Source organism: Lytechinus variegatus, chromosome 7, assembly GCF_018143015.1.
Source record: "Lytechinus variegatus isolate NC3 chromosome 7, Lvar_3.0, whole genome shotgun sequence".
NCBI classification, from domain to species: Eukaryota; Metazoa; Echinodermata; class Echinoidea; order Temnopleuroida; family Toxopneustidae; genus Lytechinus; species Lytechinus variegatus.
The window spans coordinates 33,628,530-33,644,879 of NC_054746.1; the positions used below are offsets into that span (position 1 = coordinate 33,628,530).

A 16,350-nucleotide genomic window follows, 5' to 3' on the forward strand; every position below is an offset into this window, starting at 1 on the left:
CTTCCACCGAATTATCAGTTTTGGCACTATTGTAATTGCAAACTAGTATTAAACACCCAGTTCCCTCAAAATTGCTGACACAGAAATGCACCAGTGGGCTTATGTATTGATAATGATATTGCTTGGAAAAATATGCCATTCATGCATGTATCACTAGAGAGATTTTGATTGTCTGCGACTGCAACGTATTCCTAGTTCACCGGAAGTGGTGACACCGCTCGTTCAGTATCACGTTCGTACATTGATGAAAACAGTTTCGAGTTAAGTCGACGTACGTACCCGTACCACGCCACAGCATATACCAGCGTGATAGCGAGTGGGCCGTGGGCCGATGCTTGGCCGGAGAATCAGGCGTAGCATCACGCTACGAACCAGTGGGGCGACTGTGAGTGCAACATTTGCACTCTTGCGCAAAAAGCCAAAAAACACGGTTGTTTGAAAATAAAACATCAATTACCTATCGGATATGTAGTGTCTCAAAACAGGACACACTAAATGTAATGGAAAAGCTGGTAACAAGCAGTAATTTGCAGTTTACCAGCCCTGCTGAATCAACGAAACTCAGGTGTTGATGCGGCTTCATTCATTTTTGCCAAGCTGGGATGACGTCATCATGTACGAACTAGCGCTCGTTCGAGCACTATGACACCGAACGTCAAAACCCTCAAATACGAGTCACAGATTTGGTCAGTGAACGAGAAGGCTCGTCACAGATTACTTCGCGCATGCGCAGTGCTCCCAAAATTCCTTAATCTCGTACGTCCACATGGCACGTCACAGAAAACGAAAGGTCTCAACTATCAGTGTTCAACTTCATCAGATCAGGCAAAGAGCAATTCATAACCAACTTGCATTCTGAAAACTATGAACACAACCATATAATATTCTAAATAACAAAAGATTGTGATGTATCTTTGATGACAATACCATATCTCCTGCCGTTTTCCAATCAAATGGTTCATAATCACTAGGTGGTTTCAAACCGCCTCGATCACATGAATCCCCGTTAAATTACAAGAAATTTTTAAGGCTAAAAAATACCCGTTAATTATTCCTGCATTCACACCACCCCGAAACACACCCGAAGTTACGAGCATGATAAGCAGGCAAGGCGCAAGATTCAATATCACTAGTCCAGCAGCCACCCACGCCGCCGCGCCCAACGACATGCTGGGCTAAAAGTTCCCGTAATTTGCTTTCACATCGCCAAAATACCTGCGACCTTGGAAAAATCCCCACGAAAGTTCTCGTAATTTCGCCAAGTACCTACTATTTAGCGGGTATTTTCTTTCGGGGAAATTACGCATAGTTTGCTTTCACATTCCCAAAATACCTGGTATTTTCTGATCGGGGTAAATTTCCCGATCAGAGAATACCTGGAACTGGCGAACTTCGAGGCGGTCTGAAACCACCTACTGATATACATGTATACCAGAGTCAAGCAGCCTTGAGTGCTTGCAAATGAAATGCTTTGTATCTAAATTTTGAAACCAGCAGGTGCTATGACAGACCAAACATGTTGTGTGTTGTGTTTTTGCTCAATTGAGGGATCAATATTGAAGCTCTTGGTGATGACAGCTGATATTAGATTGTTAGGCTGAATCCAATTATTAATCATGTAGGCCTAACATGACCACAACTAAAGTACATGTGCAACATGCATAATTTGGAATACTCTTCAGATAGCCATTTTAAACAAGTCCAAGTTAATATTGGCCAACTAATTTTTTTTTTTCATGTGCAGTCACAATACATATAGGCCCTTTGTACTTGTAGTTAATGATTTACATGTAATTACATGTATTTCATTGGGAAATTGAACATTTTTCCCATTAATAATGTTCCATTGAAAGAAAATTAACATTGAAAAGCCTAATTGGGCATAATGTACATTGTGTGCACCTCTCATATCAATTGCTATTCTGAATTATAAAAGTTCTTTGTTTTTGCATTGAATAGGTAGATCATTGACATTTTTATTGATCTTGGTCAAATCATGTTTGCCCTGGTATATATATATTTAAAAAAATATGACCTACATGTATATAGGCCTATAAAGCCTATGCCAATTAAAATTTTATTCCATGAAAACCTTTTTATTTTCTTTTTGTAAGGTTATTTTATTGATTGATGATCATTAATGTGGTTATAGCTCATGGAAGTTCATGCCATTCCCGCACCATGTTGTTAACAGTTGATCTGTGTGACATCAAACTCAATCCAAGAAATCTATATATGTACCGGGATCATTTTGATTTTCAATATCCTCTCCATCTTTCTGCCATTTTGGTTTGTTTATCTTTCATCCTGTAGAATGAACTGCTAAATTTAGCAAGCTGTAAACCAAGAGCAGTGAATATGAAAATCTGATGGAGTGTGAGCTGGATGGGATATGAAAGCAAGGGATTCATTGGTTGAGGCTTTCACATTTAAAAAATAAGTGCCTCTGCTGAAAGTGGTGAACTGGTGAATCTAATTTCAACATGCAGTGAATATAGAAGTGATCATGGAAATATGACAGTGAGAGACGTATTGTAGCCTCAGAACATGTTTTCTCACGGAAGGAAAAGAAATATGACTAATGCATAATGATGGCACACCATCATCTCTCCGGAGTTATGTTTATCACTCTTAAATTTTGAGGTGTGAATAGGGTCCATGTTTTGACACGGCGGTGGGCTTGTTTTTATCCCCAATAGGAAGAGGCATCTGAAAGATATCAAAATATTGACGCAAAAAATATTGGCCAATATCCCTAGAAAACATGAGCCCTTGGTGTATTATTCTTGAAAAAAAATTAAATAGAGCTCAAATAATTGAGCTAGGGATGAGAATTATTTACACAAGTGGGTTGTCAGAAGCATCATGTGTTTTGATGGTGCTAATAAAAGCAAGGGGATGTGTGCAAGCTACTGATATAGAACTTACAGCTTGGTCCATATGTTTTTGACTGTCTGAACTTTTCTCTCGTACATTGTCCTCAAAACATGGGCAGTATTAAGTTTTGTACAAACTTATGGCAAGCCAGCTGTGTGTCTCAATCACTCTAGCTTGAAGTTTAACTATTCAAATTTTGATTAACATTTTAACATGTTAGATTGTATTAATCAGGTCAAAGTATATTGACCTATGTATTTTGTTAAGATAAAAGTAAAATCATGTGAAATACAGTCACAGTTTGTAATATTTCAAAGAGAAAAGTGGGCTTTTAGCTTCTCATATTTCAGTTGCTCACCAAGTTAACCTGAAGTATAACTCCTGAATTGCTTTCTAACACACCACCCTGAGCTATATTTAGAGGAAGCAGTAATAGAAACTCTATAGTGATTGATGATGAAGATATAAAGAAGTCCTTTCATTCATTATTGTAGAACAGAACACACGTATCATTGTCCTCAACCTGTGGAGTGCAGTTTATATATCTTCTTGCTTCTGTAGCTGGCAATGGGGGTAGTTTTCTGAAGGAAACTACAAAAGTACCTTTCAAAAGCAGAAAATAGAGCTGAAGCTACCTGTTTTTATTTTCTTTTGAATGATAGTCTTATCTTCATACTGATGCATTAGTCCAAATTCTGTTGTTGTTTTTATCAATACAATAACAAAGTCATTGAGAACAAATTTGTGACCACTTTCTCTGATGTTTCCATACTTTCCATTACCAAAATAGATTCAATATTGTTTGGGAGTCATTCTTCAAGGTCCACCCCAACAGAGAGTTAATTTTAATAAAAGGAGAAAAATCCAACAAACGACTGAAAATTTCATCAAAATCGGATGTAAAATAAGAAAGTAATGACATTTTAAAGTTTTGCTTAATTCACAAAACAGTTATATGCACATCCTGGTCGGTATGCAAATGAGCAGACTGATGACGTCACCCACTCTATTTCTTTTGTAATTTTTTATATGAAATATGAAAAATGCTCATTTTCTCCTCGTCATGTGAAACAAAATTTTATTTCTCCCTGAACAAGTGGAATTATCATTATTTCAACAGTTTATTGTTAAGTCAGAATGGTCTTATTGTCAAATATGTAAAAAATAAGTGTATTGTATAATTCAGAAAATAAAAAAACAAAAGAAATAGTGAGTGAAAGACATCATCGACTCTCTCATTTGCATATCACTGAGTTGTGCATATAACAGTTTTGTGAAAAATAAGCGAAACTTAAAAATGTCATAACTTTCTTATTTTACATTGGATTTGGATGAAATTTTCAGCGTTAGCTTTGTTTGATTTTTTCTATTGATTCAAATGAACAATTTTCTGGGGTGGACTTGGCCTTTAAGTACCATGTATTATCATGAATAATTACAAAACAATAATTCCCTGGTCTACAATCATACCATACGCTGTCACTGCAGATGATTATTGGTCCAGATTGTACCACGGCACTGTAACTGTTAATTGAATGTTTTCATTTTTAAGGTTAAGGAAACTGGGGAAAATCCAAACTTACATGCTGTTTTGTAGGGATAGCAAAACTGATTGTCAGATTGGCCTGCATATTTAGACTATACCATCTTGAATTGAAGCCTTATGAAGTTTCATTCCTATTAGTTGCCCTGATTTGTAGCTTTCAGAATGTTTTATCCACCCAGGTCATAATTGGCATGATATTCATGTTATCAGGCTTCCAATAATTCACCAAGTTAAGGTCTTGTCAGCAAACACCAAGACTCATTGTCCCGGACCTGGGGGTATCCCTGATTTTGCCTCTGGGTTGCGGAAGCAAGATCAGTTTGGATCCTTTTTTTTTTTTACTTGAAGTCTGAAAGCAGGCTTGAAATTTCATATCTAAATAATTGGATGTTTTGATGCAAGTAGGAAAGGGAGAGACTATTTATTCCCTACCTGAAAAGAGATATTTGTGACGTTCAAAGGAGAAGATATCTTCCCGGAATGGTCATGACCATCTGTTTATGATCACGATGGGAATATGTCATACATTAAAGAAGATCTTCCAGTTTTATATATTAAAAGATTTCTCCTGCAAATGATTTGTTCGTGTAAAAAACCCTGCCAACCAACTGTTTGGCAGTAAATGGAGCATATCCAAGAGGCATCGCTGCTGTTTTCTTTCTCTTTTTAATGCCCCACAAGAGATGGATGATCTTATTTTTTTATGTGGTCAGTAAAAAGACAGTAAACTATCTCTATTCCCATAAGAAAGCTGATCCGTGGTCATTGACCATTTTGAATACTGTCAAGTAAAAGTACTTTTTTTGGAGACAAATGTCTGTTTTCTGTAAACGGGAGACTTTGCAAACTGGTTATGATTGTAATGAGCACAAATTCTTTATTTAATAATGGAAAACTGACTAGAATTGAAATTCTGGAGTTGTGAGCTTATGGTTTGTTTCTTTAAAACTTACAGGACTTCTGGAACCTGTCTTCGCAAGGCTTGATGTCAGTAAATTTCTTAGTGATCGAAACTTTTTGCATTAAAATTTATTGGCAAATAAAATGCATTTTGAGGTTTCTTTGTGATATTATTGATATTGGTGACACTGATGTTTGTGATGAAATGAAATAATGATGATACTGATAGTATTTTATTTTCATATAGTGCACTTGTCCACCGAATCCATCAAATACAGTGCTCAAGGAATCCTAAACCCTGCCTTGGCCAATAGACAGTGCTCACACCATTCAGGGACTTCTATCTTGTTGCTTTCTCACCTGCTGGAGACTGGCAGGCAGATTAATGCCTTCCTTAAAAGATATCCCCAACTATTCTTGTTTTAATTGCAGGGATTTAAAGTTTAAAACTTCTAGATAATTAAAAAAAATTGAAGATGTTGGACAACACTAAACTGTAAAGTAATAACTTTTTTTTTGTTTTGTTCTGAGCAGGTTTCTTCATTCACCCTGGGACTTCATGTAACAGCTAAAGGGTAAGGTTGGACAGCACGTCACGCTACCAAGATGCCCGCCAAAAGGCGGAGCATGCTCTGCTGCCTGGGTGGCGCAGATGAAACGCCAGAGATCGTGGTGGACAACAACATGATCCTACAGACCATCAAGGAGGAGGATCCCATGCCACCCCTAGACGAACTCAATGCAAAGTTTGAGGAACTTGTGGTACGTAACACTTCAATAAAATAGCTTTAAATCCTTAGTTAATTTGAATAAAAAGAGAAAAATCCAACAAGCATAACACTGAAAATTTCATCAAAATCAGATGTAAAATAAGAAAGTTATGACATTTTAAAGTTTCGCTTAATTTCACAAAACAATTATTTGCACATCCTGGCTGGTATGCAAATGAGGAGACTATGACGTCATCCACTCACTATTTCTTTTGTATTTTATCATATGAAATATTCTTATTTTCTCCTCATTGTCAAGTGATACAACCATTAATTCCTCCCTGAACATGTGAAATTAGCATTGTTTAATACTATATGGTTCAGTCAAGTTGGTCCTTATTGTCAAATCTGTAAAAATGAAATGTTGTGTAATTCAACAATAAACAACAAAATAAATAGTGAGTGATGGACATCATTGACTGACTCACTTAGTTGTGCATTATCACTGTTTTGAAAAATAAGCTAAACTTTAAATGTCATAATTTTACATCCATTTTTGATGAAATTTTCAGCACTTTGCTAGTTTGATTTTTCTCTTTTTATTCAAGTCAGCATCTTCCTGGGGTGGACTTGGCCTTTTTACTGTACATGTAAGGCACCTTTCCAAAACTCTGTGCTGTGTCTTTCTTAGGAATCCTGCTCAGCACCTTTTGCAGCATTATTCATTCATTCTCCATTGTTTCGTGTGTGCTGAACTGAGAATCCGACAAAAAGCTGAACAGGATTCCCACTCAAAAACACAGCCCACTTTTGTTTTGGGGCCTTTCTGAAATGTCAGTATTAAAGGTACAGAGTCCTCTAAAGATTAGGAGATCTTTATCTGTTGAAACCTTAGGCATGCCTGACATAGATGAAAGTTATCAAGAAGTTCTGTGCTTTGCTGGCTCATTCACGTTAAGCAGTCTCACTTTGGGTTTTTTTATCTTTCAAAATGAAGCTTGATCCAATTGATAATTGTTTTTGATGTTGTATAGAATGTTTAATAATACAAATTAAAATTAATGTTGATAATGCAGTTTTGGAAACAAAATGGCAGCAAATGGAACTACAAGTCATCTTCACAAAGGAACACTCCACTCCTGACTCAATAGTCACGCTTATTTTCACCCCTTGAGCTTGTCAAGACTGTTTACTGCTCAGACGTGTCTTCCTTCTCAAATTAAAACCTATAAATATCTGGCTCAAAATAAACCCTTCTGGGTTAGACATAAAAAAAATTGATAGTTTATTCCAGATTTCAAACTACCAGTATTACTTCACGTGCAATATGACCTTAAACGGAAATTACTTTTGATAGCAATATCAGCTCAGATGCTTTTCCTTCTTTCTTAAAATATATATTTCCTCTTTTTGCACCAAGTCTCCTTCATTCAGACTTCAGAGATTTTGAGAATAGCATACAGTGTACATGTAGGTTAAAGCAAAGTTTGGTCACTGTTCCAGTTTACCTCATATTATATGAATGTTCGTTTTCTATTAAAGTTGTTACAAAGTGGATGATATGAAATAAAAAATTGGTTTAGCTAATATATTTTGCCAGTTAAAATGACAATTTATTTTGTTCAAATCTGACCAAAATGAGAATGACCACATATCTTTATTTTTGGTATAAAACCATCTCTGAAGGATTTCCTTTGTTAGGATGTATTAGTTTGCAGCCATCTTATGCTTTCTCATTTTGTTACATGTAAATAAGCGATCAAATTTCCTTTTTAAAAGAAAATAAAAACAAGATTATTGTACCAAAATGGAAACAAAAAGAAATTGTTTTCCTGTAACTAATGACAATTTTAATTTCAAGGGAGAAAGGACACTGTCTTGTTATGAAAAAGCCTATTTTTGGTGCCAAAAATTGGATTCATATTCTTGTTAAAGATCACCACCAGTTTTGGAACTCTTTCAAGTGAAGGTTATCTGTAAGCCAAGGTCATACATGTATATGGTTACTGGAAGGAAGCCAATATTTAGAACTCACACATTTATGAATGTACATGTATGGGACTGTATATCTCTGAAAAGCCTCATTATGGGGTTCACAAACACTTTCTGACAAATAAAATGGGTAATATTTAATGACCGTACACCGATAAGATGAAAATTTTCAGTGAACTATCTGGGAATGTATCAATCTGAAAAGCAAGGAAATGTTAGAATATTTGTATTAGTGAAATTTGTATTGCAGTTCTTTGCAACAACAAAAAAATCAAAAGTCACTGAAGAGAGATAAGCTCAACTCATTATGCATTAGTGGAAAGGGGAAGGGGGGTCTACCATCAGGATGAATACTGAAAACAATTTTCCTTTTACTAATTTTTAATCTCTTGATAATGTAACCAACATCACCCAGGAAGGGGCCCTTATTTGCAATTACTGTAGAAAATGCAGCAGCAATGATAATTAGTGATATTCTGGGTTTTTAGGTAAAGGGCCTACATAGTGGGTATAGGCCTATATACACAATTTGTTCGAGTTGCGATTCCTACAGAATTGTTTACTGAAATCTAACAAAATGAATGGTTCATTGCAGTTCCCTTAAAACCAACATGCGTTACCTTTTGTTTTTTAAAGGAAGAGAATTTGTCTCATGTTCATATTAGGAAAGGGGACCAGTCTGGAATGATCAGCTTTGCAAATGTTGAAAGCATGGATGGATCCTGCATGCCTCAAGGAATCATAAACAATTCCCATATATGTTCAATTTTGTGACTGTTCTGATACCCCTTTCATAAACCTATCCTCCAATTAGCCGCCTAAGAGTAATGCGGATAATTCAATAAAAATTGCGTTCATAAACTCCGAAAATCCGCACTATTTTTACGAGCGCCCGTCCTGAAAAAGGAGGATAATCGCCATGGCAACCGCACACACCCCCTCCGATGCGGTTGCGTTGGAAAAGGGTGACCTTGTGACCGCACCATGGCAATTATCCGCATTATTTGGAAATGCGTTCATAAAGTCAAAATCTGGTCCCGATGCTGCTATTATGCGGATAATTGCAGCATCAAAATAATGCGGATAACTCTGGTCCTCCTCCAATTTTACGACCAAATTATGCTGCTATTAGCCGCATAATTGGGTTTATGAAAGGGGTATATGTGAGAATGGAAATTCATGCTCAGAGCTTCATTTTTTTTCAACATCGACAGAGTGATCTAGCCAATTGCTTGACAAGCAAGTAATCTCAAGCAAGTGATAGTTTTGCAGTCACTTTATTTCATTTCTAGTTCAGACATCGGGAAATCTATAGGGACAAAATGTCTTTTCCGTTGCTGACAAGCTATTTCATTTTAAACTTTATCTAAATTTCTTTTTTTCATAGCAAAAATGTTAATTCTGATTTACAAAGGTAAATTCAATGAATTTTCATGTGAAAAGAAAAGAACCAAGTTTTTATTTAATGGTGAATGGATAATCACTGTTTTTACATATAAAAATAAGAGTAGAATACTAAATTGGTCTATACTACATTTATTTACCATAAAGGGTCTGAAATTAAGATTAATTAAATTTTATCTATATTTGTCTTATGAATAATATAGGCCTACCTTTCTTTCATAGTAAACAAATTTCTAAAAATATACACATGTATAAAACTGTGCAAGTGTTCATGGATACATGCTCTTGAATCTAGCTTTTCTTCATTATTGACAAATAAAGTGACCAAAATGCAATTCCACATTATTAGGAAAGAATGCACTTGAACGTTACTTCTTACATAATAGGTAGAGATTCGGTATCGACATTATGTAATCAAGACAACTGCTATCCTGTTTATAATTAGATACTGCAGACCTACATCAGCTTGTGGGGCTACTACGCGATAATTAGTTTTTACTACAACCTTTTTGCCATACTATTACCAGGGATATGCTCCTTTAGCTGTGACATAGATAACTTGCTTCAAAATGAATGTCAGTCTAGTTATGTAATTTCTTACATAAAAAATTATATTCCACCTTCTCTCCCTTTTAATAACAGAAATCATTGTGTACATGAACATGTTTTGTCCCTATTTTTTAAAGTTTATCAAAGAAAAAAGACAGTTATGTTATCAAGAATTCACTGTTTCATTGTAGCCTTTGTAGGTAGCTTTTGTAGCTTTTTTTTATATCGGGAAACCGAACATTTTCATCAAAGTAATATTGATAGGGGATGTAATGGTGCATTTGATATTTATGAGGAGATCTCATGCGAATATGCAAAAATTTATGTACATGCAACAGCCACAAACTTTATACAATACATGTATAGAAAGATATGCATTAAGATATCTGACCCAAATTGGTGTTGAAAAAAATGGCATTTCATGTGACAGCCTCAAAATGGAGTCTTTCTCATCAAAATCTCTGAATCGTGTGTAAAGTGACTGCGAAGGTTTTTTTTCAAGAAAATCATATTATTCTCTCATTTTTTATGAGATTTTTGACAGACTTATAAGAATATCAGCTTAAAATTTTTGTGACATATGCAAAAAAATATGACAATCTTAGATTGTTAGGTGTGCAGACATGGGGTCCCCCTTCATAGTTTAATGGCCAATTACAACATTCATAAGGGACTCAAAGTGTTAGTATGAAGGCATTTGATAGATCAAATGCAGACATCTGTCAAATTCAAACCAAAATCATGTCAACTTTAGATTCCAGGACACACATCCGTACAGGTTTCCTATCACTCTCCTGTATGGGATGTGGTATGGTGACAGTTCTACCCCAAGTCAAGGTTACAGCCGGTAAAGGTAAAGGATATTTTTACCTGGTAAATGGCACATTTGCTGAGCACCGGAAGACTGTTTTAGTACAAAAAAGCACTCTAAATCAGTAGAAAAAGGGAACTTTATTTATTGTATCTGAATAAAATTTACATAACTTTGCCAGTGTGTTCTCCAATTGTGTTGTCTACAAAGAATTTTCATTATAAACATTATTATTTTATATGTAAAATCAAGTCACAGAACTGCAAAATAGATAACATACATACTTTTTAATGTGATTAGTCAGAGATCAGGTTTTTGATATTACAGGTACCTAAAAAGTATGCTTGTGTATCCATGTGACCCAAAATATAGATGAAAACAAATTTGAAACGTTTTAGTCAAGTCTTGGTTGGAACATTGTCCTTAAAAATATATATTATTCTACGGTAAATCATAAAGATGTATACCGTAGAACGTCATGACTGAATGCCCTACTGATATTTGTTCTATATTCTTTGTATTCTCCCCTTCCTTTTCTTTTCCCTCTTCTCCTTTCCATCATCTACAGGAAGAGTTAGATCTCGTTGCCCAGCACAAGGAACGCATGTTCAGCCTGTCACCCGAAAAGAAATGGCAAATTTACTGTAGCAAGAAAAGGGTAAGCTTTAAATACCTTATCTCTTCAAAGTAAGGATAATATTAGAGTCTTATAAATCAGCAGGAGAATGTAGTACAAATCTGGGGGCTTGATCATAGGTTGATTTTCACAAGTGATCACATTGGCCAAGTTTTGCAATCACGTCGATAATTTATATGATCTATGGCTTGTATAAATGTTACAGGGCGTAGGAGAGCATGGCTGATGCTCTTGTAAAAATTGTATTATGTTGGAAGCAAGAGTATTTTGTCTGGTGAAAAAAAAAATTGGGTTTGTGTTTATAATGACTCACAGAAATACCTTGACAGTACATGCACAGGGAAGGAAATCCAAAATGGGTAATTTGGTTGTGTTGATAATGCCATTCTACAATTACACCCTGGAGCTGGCCAAAATCAGGTTACAAGCGTTTATTCCGTTGATCATGCAGTGTGGCGCTATGCATGAGCTTGTATCTAATTTTACAACACAAAGTAGCCCATTCTCTCTTTATTTGTAAGCCCCGGAGTAGCCATATGAAGGGTAAAGCTTGCGATTCAAGTTCTGCGGAAACGTTTGGCGAAGTCGTCTGAAAGTGCACCGCCATTGTGACGATTGTATCGGAGAGGTAATCCAATATGGGGGCAAATCCCGTAGCCGGAGGGGGACGATGAAACTACACTTCCCAGCATGCCACATTTTATCCCACAATCCAATCAGTCAATCATTTCCACTTCAGAAGCCCCTGAAGACATCTCAGGAGTCCATTGCAGAACCAATAAAAAGGGGTTTACTAGAGACAAGGTGAAAACGTCCCATGTTCCATCTTCCAATATTGCAGTCAAGGAGATGATGAACATCTTGGCTTTGAATGGTTCAAAGTTTGATTCCAGTTTTATTACAGAGGAGCAGTATTGGGAAACTTAATGTTTTGTTCTGATAGTGTTGCATTTGTCTGTGTTTGATCATCATACCTTGATTGAAGATAGAGACATTCCAATATCTACCTTCAGTTGGACTATACTACTCAACGAAGTCCATTTCCGGCCAATGATAGTTTTGATATTGCAAAGGTTACAATTTATTTCCCATTTGAGTTAGAAATTCATTATTGCTTATTGAAGCAGCTGTCCTTGCTTTTTACTGACGCAGCAAAATTTAAGGTCATTTATAAAAAAATGCAAAACTGATGATTGTATTTAAATTGTTGTTTGATGATCATATATTACATGAAAAAGCATTGATCTTTTGCCCTCTAAATCATTTTTATTTCTGACATCTTTATGAATCAAATTGTACTTTATTTTGTTTATTTTTTTCATTGGCAATAGTAAAAGGCATACATATTATGGATCTTCTTTACCCCCTCTCCCACCCCCCCCCAAAAAAATAGGCCTATATGTAAATATGTTACATGAATACAGGAGGGTCTAAAAATAATTTGCCTATTATGATAATTTTAATTTTTTAATTGTTCATTCATGCCACTACTTACTATTCTGATTTTAACTTATGAAAATTACCATGCATTGTATTATTTCAGATAAGTGTACTACATGTACAGTTATGATACTCGATATGTCTTCCCACTACAGTAGAATTTCCAACAGTTGGCAAAGCAAAACCCATTTACTCTAGAATTCTACTATTTCACACAAAAAAGAGAGAAGCGGATCACAATACAACTCCACTTTTGATTACCATAAATCATGCTTCATTATAGAAACCACAAAACCAGACCATATTATGACTCATTGGTGATTGCCTATTAAATTTCACTTTTCCATCTCTGCCATTTCTCTGTATTCATATTTTTGGACTACCTTTGAATACCCTCACAATGCTCCTCTGTAATGACTTGTTAAACTTCACTTTTCCAATTTTAGTCGCTTTCGCTCTCCAATGTTTTGGCAACAAGGTTCTTCTTCATGTATTCATCCTTTGAAATGATAAAGGGGCCAATAATTGGATGATGATGAAGGCCAAAACCAATGTACAGTTCAAAAACACATTATCGTGATGATAATAATCATATTGCATTTCTTTATTTCGGTCAATTATGTATTGTATCACTATTCACTACCTGTACAGTACCCATAAGCCTCTGAGTCACACCATTCATAATTCTTTTTTCTTGCTAATGCATATATGATAACACATTGAATAACATATTCTATGATTCACCTTCAGATAATATCTTCACATGATTTCCACTAGAATAATTTCCAGTCTCCAAGAAGAAAATCATATCATATCATATTTTTATGATCTGCCCTAGTAATGATATCCACCTTTAAATAGAAGGATTTAAGCTTGGCAGCACCAATCAATGAGTCATCTTGGGTATGACCGTGCTTCCCCGCGACCATCCCTCCACGTGTGTATGAGTTAGCATTGGTCCACATACTAAGAGAATCTCATTATAACGATGTGTCGACTCATTTGTACTGTTCACACGTAAAGTGCAGTGACGTGTTTGTATGACTACTGCTTGGGGATTAGCACCTACAAAAAGCTGTAAATTGAAATGATGACAACGGGGCCTAACATGCATTAGACTCTCTGTTTTTAAGAACAGCTACACTGTACATGCTTACTGCTACTGTTCCTCTCATATTGATTGAATTATTAATGTAATTTTGCATTCCTGCATGTTTAGTTCTTAGAAAAATGAATATTAGATTAATGAACCAAATAAAATATTAGAAGTCTAAAATTGCACATGGGTCTGGAGTGTAAATGATGTAATATCATAATATGGTCCGTTTTTTTTCACTGAATGTAGGAAGTTATTATTAGATTAATGATGATAATAATAATCATTTTATATACCGCAAATTGCAAATTGCCTCTAAGCGGTTAAGAGAAAGGAAATATGAAGTGATAAAGAAATTTACATGTAAATACTTTGCACCACAAAATGTATAAAAAACTAATATTACAAATAACTAGTCCTCACCAGATCATGAATAAGGAAATTAATGCCATTCCATTAGACATTTGTCTGCTAGGTGTGATAAACGAAGAAACCTAAAGTAAAAAAATTAAGCAAGATTTTTAAATTTTATAAAATTTGAATGGAGAAAGAACTTTGGTAAAAGTCTTTAGAAGTAGAATATGCCCTTGTTGACACAAGGAAAAGCTTCAAAGTTCACACGTTTTCTGATATCTTTCACAGTTTACAGGAATGGAAAGGGAGAAATAAACAGTTTTATTCTTCGTAGTGTTTTTAAATGACCATCTGGATGAAATATCTTCCAGCTACACATTTTGCACCCATTTCCTTTTAAAAAAATAACTAACTTTATTTTCCTATCTCTCTCTGTCTGTCTTTCTTTGCTAAGTAAAAAATGGATAGAAATTGGCATTTGAATAATATTCTAGAAGTTTGAAAGTAATTGCTCATCAACAAAATGAACAAACTTTTAAGATACATACCTAAGTGACTTTAATGAGACAAGAGAGTTTAGGCCTACTTGTGGTTTTTGACGAATCCACTTTTCATGTTAATATAGTAAGACAGATAGTTTGACGAAATTTTATGATAGCATACAGTCACTGAAAGGCTGACAATCGTCCATTTAGTGAATTGTTTATAAAAGAAATAAGGATAGATGTGCTTTGGTTTTGTTTAGGTTTCCTTGACATAGATCTATGGCTTTGAGAATCATAAAACTTGGCCATGCATGTTTAGCTTCTATGCATTTTTAAGGTTTTCATACTGGGGGTGATGATAATCAAACTTTGAAAATACAGCAATTTTTGAAAATCTTTGTAGAAATTAATGTCTTTAAGAAACATATATAATACCCTAGTTAATTGGTGCGGACTACATAGGTGATCTAGTTTTTTGAAAAATGAATCAATGAAATGTCGAGGACCAGAACTGTTTTAAGGACGTCCCAGTTTACACTACAGAAATACCCAACCTCATAGTAATTATTAATAAACAGGATTCTCAAATCGTTCACAGACTCTGCAGTCAAATACCCCTTGTCCCCCCCCCCCCCCCCGAGCTGTGGCATTGCACTATGAACATCAAATTCCATTACTGATGTTTTGTTCAGTGTTACACTTTAAAAATTTTCTCTGTTCATCCAAATCAACTTTATTTTAGAGTGGACTTTTGGATATTACTCAATTTGTCTGCTATCTTGACAAGTAGTTGGAAGATATTGGATCTCCAATACAACTAACATTATATTCTATAAAGGGTGATTTTCAGCGCAAAGTAGGGTAATGAGGGTCAGAGTTTTAGTGATTGCTTATTTAATAGCCCTGTTTTGAATAGGATTGGGGATAATCTGTAATAGGGATATGAGGCATGGAAATGGATCTATAGTGGGTCACCATTCCTTTAATGATCTCATAAAATCCATAATTATGTCCATAGGTGGTTTCAAACCGCCTCGATCACAAGAATCCCCGTTAAATTACGAGAACTTTTTAAGGCTGAAAAATACCCGTTAATTATTCCTGCATTCACACCGCCCCGAAACACATCCTTCGGGATAAGTTCCTGAAGTTACGAGCATGCGCAGTGTGGTCTGATAAGCAGGCAAGGCGGGAGATTCAAAATCACTAGCCCAGCAGCCACCCACGCCGCCGCGCCCAACGACACGCTGGGATAAAAGTTCCCGTAATTTGCTTTCACATCGCCAAAATACCTGCGACCTTGGAAAAATCCCCACGAAAGTTCTCGTAATTTCGCCTAGTACCTACTATTTAGCGGGTATTTTCTTTCGGGGAAATTACGCGTAGTTTGCTTTCACATTACCAAAATACCTGGTATTTTCTGATCGGGGTAAATTTCCCGATCAGAGAATACCTGGAACTGGCGAACTTCGAGGCGGTCTGAAACCGCCTCATGTCAATGGCATTGCATAAAGCATGCCTCAATTGTGTACTGTGAGAGCAAAGCGAT

At 35.6% G+C, this 16,350-nt stretch overlaps 1 long non-coding RNA gene across 1 annotated transcript in view; it reads left to right on the forward strand.

The window, feature by feature from the left end:
* The window catches only part of LOC121419075, a 36,989-nt gene extending 21,193 nt beyond the window's left edge, over positions 1-15,796 (forward strand). The window contains exons 2-3 of the long non-coding RNA XR_005970549.1: positions 5,858-6,085; positions 11,358-15,796. This is a non-coding gene — a long non-coding RNA (uncharacterized LOC121419075). The remainder of the gene's footprint in view (positions 1-5,857; positions 6,086-11,357) is intronic.
* Positions 15,797-16,350: the final 554 nt, after the last annotated feature.